We start from the raw sequence: 6000 nt of genomic DNA, 5'->3' as shown, positions 1-6000 counted from the left end.
TGATTTCTGTTGAGAAGTTGTTATGTTCATAAACTATTATGGACTATTTTTTAATTGAATATGGTGATTTCTGTTGAGAAGTTATGTTCATAGACTATTTTGGACTATTATTTGATTGTTGTAGTGTGTGCTTTTCAACATAAAAATATTTAAAGAAAAATGAAATTCTCCCGTTTAGCTGGATATTCGTTGATCAAATTAAGTGGATAATTATTAACAGGTCATTAAACTCTATCCTATCCCTCCAGTACAGATTTTTCAAAAAGAAACAACAATAATATTTAATCACATTGTTCTCCAGAACAAAAAAATGTTTGTACCATCAATAAATAAAATGATTTATTTCATTTTTCAATTCATACTAGCATCTATTTCACAATTTTTTACATCAATTGTCCAAAATATGTTATGCATTTAACATTTGTTACGGTATACATGATACATGTATCTAACATGCATATATACACACATTGATACATACATATATATGTGTGTGTGTGTATATATATATATATATATATATAGAGAGAGAGAGAGAGAGAGAGAGAGAGAGAGAGAGAATGGCGGCTCACAAACATATTTACTGATAGGGGCCGCTGATGCAAAATATTTGGAAAACATTCGTATGGGAAGACAGGTTGAACCGGGAAGATTATCATGCATGAGAAGAGAGATTAGACTTGTTCCCGGTCCCGAGAATGAGGAACAAAGCAACAATGGCAGAGAGGTGAATTTCGGCTCTGGATGATGGGAGCCGTCCCAAAGAGGAATGCATGTCTCGAGAGCTTCGGGCATCCTGGTGCTGCGGAGGCAGGGGTCGGCCACAGGTTGACCGGGAAGCTCCCCCGGACAGCACTGGTGCCTGTTAATTATAGTTAAGGCAGGTGTGTGGCAGCTCAGGTGCTCGAGGCAGAGAGGAATGCAGGGCCAGGCTGGGTCCCCAGTCTAGTCTCCCTTCGGCCAATCTAGCCCGCCAGCGAAAGGAGCAGCACTGCCGGGGACCCGTCAACTAGGGTAGACCCCAAGTGAGACCCCCAGTTGGAAAGAGGCTCGGCCCCTTTAACAGACAGAGCTAGACGCCAACATCGTCATCGGTTTGGATTACATTGGATTTGTTATGTCTGGGGCTCCCGCCCGCCCCTCCGAGGTTGGGTTCTGATTGGTCTTCAGTCTGGTGAGTGGGGCGGGGCCTGGAGGGAAAGGGGAGGGGCGGGGGCCTGGGAGGAAAGGCGGGGCTAGAAGGCGGTTAGACCCGGAAGGCGAGGATGGGAGGAGAAGGGAGGGGCGGGGCCGGTGGCCTGAGCCCCGAGGGCTGGGAGGCTGGGGGCGGGGCTAGGGCGCCGGAGTGGCCTCGAGGCCGGGGGCGGGGGGCGGGCCGGTAGACTGCCCGGAGGTGGCAGCCGGAGGTGGCAGCCGGAGCCGGCGCGCCAGCTGCCCCGGAGCGGGCGATGAGTGGGGGAGTCTCGGGGCCGCGGTGAGTGCGTGCGTGCGGGCGGGCACAGGGACCCGGGGGGCGGAGGGCGGGACGGCCGCTGCGCCAGCTGCGCGCAGCTGGAGCGGGAGGGAGGCCGTCCTGCGGGCCGCGCCGCCCTCCCCTGCCGGGCCCCCGCGCAGCTGGGCAGCCCGCGCCTGGCGGGGCGGGTGGGCAGGCGGGCGGGCGCGCGCACTCCGGAGTCGGGCTGGAGCCGGGCCCGGGAGCAGGTGAGCTTCCCCCGCCGGCGGAGCCGCCGAGGCTGCGCTCCCTCCTCCGGGGCCGAGGCCCCGAGGGGCGGCGGGCCGGGCGGCCAAGTTGGCGGCGCCTCCGCGCCCCCGGGGCGGGCGCCTCTTGGCGGTTGGGCCGTTCCCGCGGCGCGCCCTCCGCAGCCTCCCTCCCCGCCGGGTCCGGCCGCGCGCGGGCGGCTGCGGGCTGCCCACCCCGGCCCTCCGGCGCTGCCAGCCGGGCTGCCTGCGGAGCTGGCCCGAGGCCGGGGCGGGCACGCGGAAAATAAAACTCCTGAAAAAGACCTTGAGTTTTATGAATGGGCCTCGGTGCCCGCCGCTGCCGGGAGGGGCCGCGGACCGGGGCGACCTTTATGTCCGCGTTGATCCCGCGTGTCCCTTTGCTCCAGTATTGGGGAGCGGGGGGTGCCAGGCTCCGTGAGCCTCCAGAAGCCGAGGCCCAGCCACAACACCCGGAAAACTTAGAAATGAGCCGGTGATCTCGGGACGAGGCCTTCCGCCGGTCTGGGTACAGTGCGGGGTTATTTATGTCACTCGGCTGCTTTTTAAGAATGAAATACAGCCTTTTGGGGACCGGACAGATAAAAGAATTTCAGCTTAAATAGCTCTGATAGACTTGGCTAAATATAGATTGATTGTAGGATTCGAGAAAATAGACCGTCATGGTTTTATTATACAGTCTACATAGTCTGCATTATTTTTTTTTTTGTATTTAGTCCATAAACAGGTTGGTTTCTCATCATCTGTTGTCATGGTTACCTGCCGTGGATAGTAAGGGCAAAGTCTCCTTTCTCCCTTCTCCAAAGCCATGGGAAGCAATACTTATCATCAGGAGCTGTACAGTACAGGTTTATGATCAGCTAGAATGTGGTTCAAATTCAGACAGAAAGTAGGAGTGGATTTTTTTCAAGTGGCTCCAAGAATTAAAATGCACCAAGAATGAGTTTGCTGTGTGTTTCTAATGTCTTGTATGAGGAGACTTTGAAGAAAAATATTTGAGGAAAAGACATTGGTTAAATCAGCAAGGAAGTTTTTATATGTTGAGTGGAATTAGTGTCATAGAAGAAAATAATGAATCTGGAGGGGGGGGAGAGAAATCAGGCGTTTGGGGTGACATTCTGCCTATAATTTAAGCCATAAAGGGATTTGAAAAGGCTCGAGTTGAGCTGTTTTTGCACTTGAACAAAAAAGTGATTGTATACTGGGTTGCCTACTCAGTTAGAACAGCTGTTTGTACACATCAGATGACTTTTAGCACTCAACTGCCTTTTGCTGTTTTCATTGTTATTACCCACATTCTTCAGAAGTGAATTTCTCAAATTCCTGGAGAATGTTTAATTTACACCCCCCCCCCCCATATAATCATGTTATTTAACGGTGTTTTTTAATATTTTTATTTAGTTTTGAGTTCCAGATTCTTTCACTTCCTTTCATTTTACCCCATTCCTGAGACAGCAATCAAAGTTGCCCATGTACAATTCTGTAAAACATTTCTATAATAGTAATTTTTAACAAGAAGATTCAAATAAAAGAGAAAAAATGAAAGAAATAAAAAATAACCTGTTTCTGTCTGTATTCCATCAATCTAAGTTTTTGCTCTAGAGGCAGATAGTATGCTACATCATTAGGCATTTGGGATTGTCTTAGATCATTGTGTTGCTGATAATAGTTAAGTCATTCACAGTTCTTCCTTAAACAATATTGTTGTTATTGTGTACAAGGGTTCTGGTTCTTTTTACTTCACTTTGCCTCAGGTCATGTTAGTCCAAATTGTTTCTGAAATCATCCTGCTTTCTTTATAGTACAATAATATTCCATTACAATCACATACCACAGCTTGTTTAACCATTCCCCAATTGAGGCTATATTTGTATAAATGGATCCTTTTCCCTTTTTTTGGATGTCTTAAGATGTAGACCTACCAGTAGTATTGTTGGATCAAAGAGTAGGCACAGGTTTACTCTTTGGGCATAGTTCCAAATAAGCTCTACAGAGTGGATGAATCAGTTCACAATTCCAGTACTAGTGCATTAGAGTCTACAATATCTCCAACATCCAGCATTTTTTGTCATATTGACCACTCTGATAGGCGAGTTAGTACCTCAGTGTTATTTCTATGTATGTATGTATGTATGTATGTATGTATGTTTTTGCAAGGCAAATGGGGTTAAGTGACTTGCCCAAGGCCACACAGCTAGGTAATTATTAAGTATCTGAGGTTGGATTTGAACTTGGGTACTCCTGACTCCAGGGCTGGTGCTCTATCTGCCTAGCTGCCCCTTGGTGTTATTTTAATTTGCATTTCTCTGATCTATGGAGATTTAAATTCCATCCACACCCAGAGAGGGAACTATGGAGCCTGAATGCAGACCAAGGCTTACTATTTTTAATTTATAAAAGTTGTATTATATATTTTCCTTCCCTCTCATGGTTTCTTCTTCTCTTTGTGATTCTTCTTTCACAATGCATAACATATATTAGAGTGCTTTCTGTCAGGGGAAAGGGGGAGGGAGAAAAAATGTGAAACTCAAAATCTTACAAAAAAAGATTGTTGAATATTTAAAGAAATTAGTGATTTAGAGCATTTTTTCATATGACTAGCTTTGATTTCTTTGTATAAAAACCTACTGTTTATATCCCTGACCATTTATCAATTGGAGAATGACTTGTATTTTTATAAATTTCATTATTTCTTTATATATTTGAGAAATAAGTTAGATCTAACTTCTTAGATACTTGTTGAAAAAATTTTCCCCAGTTTTCTATTTTTCTTATAATTTTGATTACATTGGTTTTGTGTCAAATCTTTAATTTTATGATTCAAAATTACCTATTTTACATTTATTATTGTTCTTTATATCTTTTTTTGGTTCTAAATTCTTCCTATCCTTAAATATTACATATTGGGATTTATTTAAGGCTACAAAGATAAATCATATCAAATCATGTTTTAAGTGGAAGGGCTCAATGAGTGTGAAGAAGACAGAATCATTAGCATTATAAATTCAGCATTTAGATCTGGAAAGAGACTTTACAGAGGGAGTACACCTTAGAGGCTATCTATTCCAACCTCCCCATTTTATAATAATAATAATAATAATAATAATAACAACAACTAACCTTAATGTTGTGCTTTAAGGTTTTCAGAATGATTGATAAACATATACACAAACATTAATATCCATACATGTATAAATAAACTCATTTGATTCTCACAATCCCAGGAAGTAGGTTCTATCATTTTATCCATTTTACAGATGTGTAAACAGACTGAAAAATTTAGTGACTTACCCAGAGTGACACAGCCAAGGTTCTTCCACAGGAGATGAAGTGAGAATGAGCTACAGACTCACTTGGCTCCTAGGTCAGTGGTTTTTTTCACCATCCTGTGCTTTCATTTCTTCATCATGTTGATCCTCAGGAAACAAAATTTATCAGCAGATATATCTCCAGGAAAACGGGATATCCTTCTGAGTAGAGATTAACTAACTGATGCAAATTAAGTAATGATGTAGTAGGTTTCTCAGAAAGACTTAAGTAAATGTTTATAAATACCTGTGGGGCTAGGGGGGAATAGATGATCTTATTTAAGCCATATTCTACATCAAATAAAAGACACACTGGGATGGCATCCTTTGGAAAAAATGCAAGTTATACCTTCCTTATGTCCTGTTTGACTTCATACTCTTAATAGAACATTACTGCTAGTAAATATCATAGTACAAAATGCCTCAATTCCAGAAAGTCTACTGGGTATAGTGGTTTGTTTTGTATTGTAAAGGAAGTGCTATGGAAAACATGGGAAATGAAAGAAAGCACAAATTGAAAGTTTTTATTTTATCAGCTTCAGTTTGGACAATGTTTTCTTCCTATCTTTCCTTTAGAATCAGAGATTTCTTTCACATATTGTTTGGAAGGTTCAAGTGGAAACTCCTTAATATCACAGACTTCTTGGGAGAGATAGGCAGAAAATATTTCCAATTCATTCACTTTACATAAATATAGTAGAAGCAGTAGTAATATTGTTTCTACTACCACTAGTACTAGTAGTAATAACTAGCATTTTCTGTAGTATTTTAAAATTTTCAAAATGGTTTTACAAAAACCATTGATCCTCATAACAACCCTGGAAGGGAGGTGCTAATGTTATCACTTTGCAGATGAGAAAATTGAGACAGATAGGAATTAGGTGACTTACCCAGGCTCTAAGTACCTATCTCTAAACTAGATTTTCGTTTGAAACATCCTGGCCCCAGATTCAGTGCCATTTCTATTTTGCCA

General features: G+C 43.2%; 1 protein-coding gene across 4 annotated transcripts in view; it reads left to right on the top strand.

Moving 5' to 3' along the window:
- Positions 1-1152: 1152 nt before the first annotated feature.
- The window catches only part of TEX2 (testis expressed 2), a 166914-nt gene continuing 162066 nt past the window's right edge, over positions 1153-6000 (top strand). Inside the window, exon 1 of one of the 4 annotated variants that reach the window (XM_074224486.1) lies at positions 1153-1174. The gene's annotated coding sequence lies outside the window, so the exon portion shown is untranslated. Of the gene's footprint in view, positions 1175-1383; positions 1475-1613; positions 1702-2056; positions 2228-6000 lie in introns of those variants that run through there. The other 3 variants (XM_074224483.1, XM_074224482.1, XM_074224485.1) reach the window with 3 other exon arrangements.

Source organism: Macrotis lagotis, chromosome 2, assembly GCF_037893015.1.
Source record: "Macrotis lagotis isolate mMagLag1 chromosome 2, bilby.v1.9.chrom.fasta, whole genome shotgun sequence".
Classification (NCBI taxonomy): domain Eukaryota; kingdom Metazoa; phylum Chordata; class Mammalia; order Peramelemorphia; family Peramelidae; genus Macrotis; species Macrotis lagotis.
This window is presented reverse-complemented; position numbering and strand designations above follow the sequence as displayed.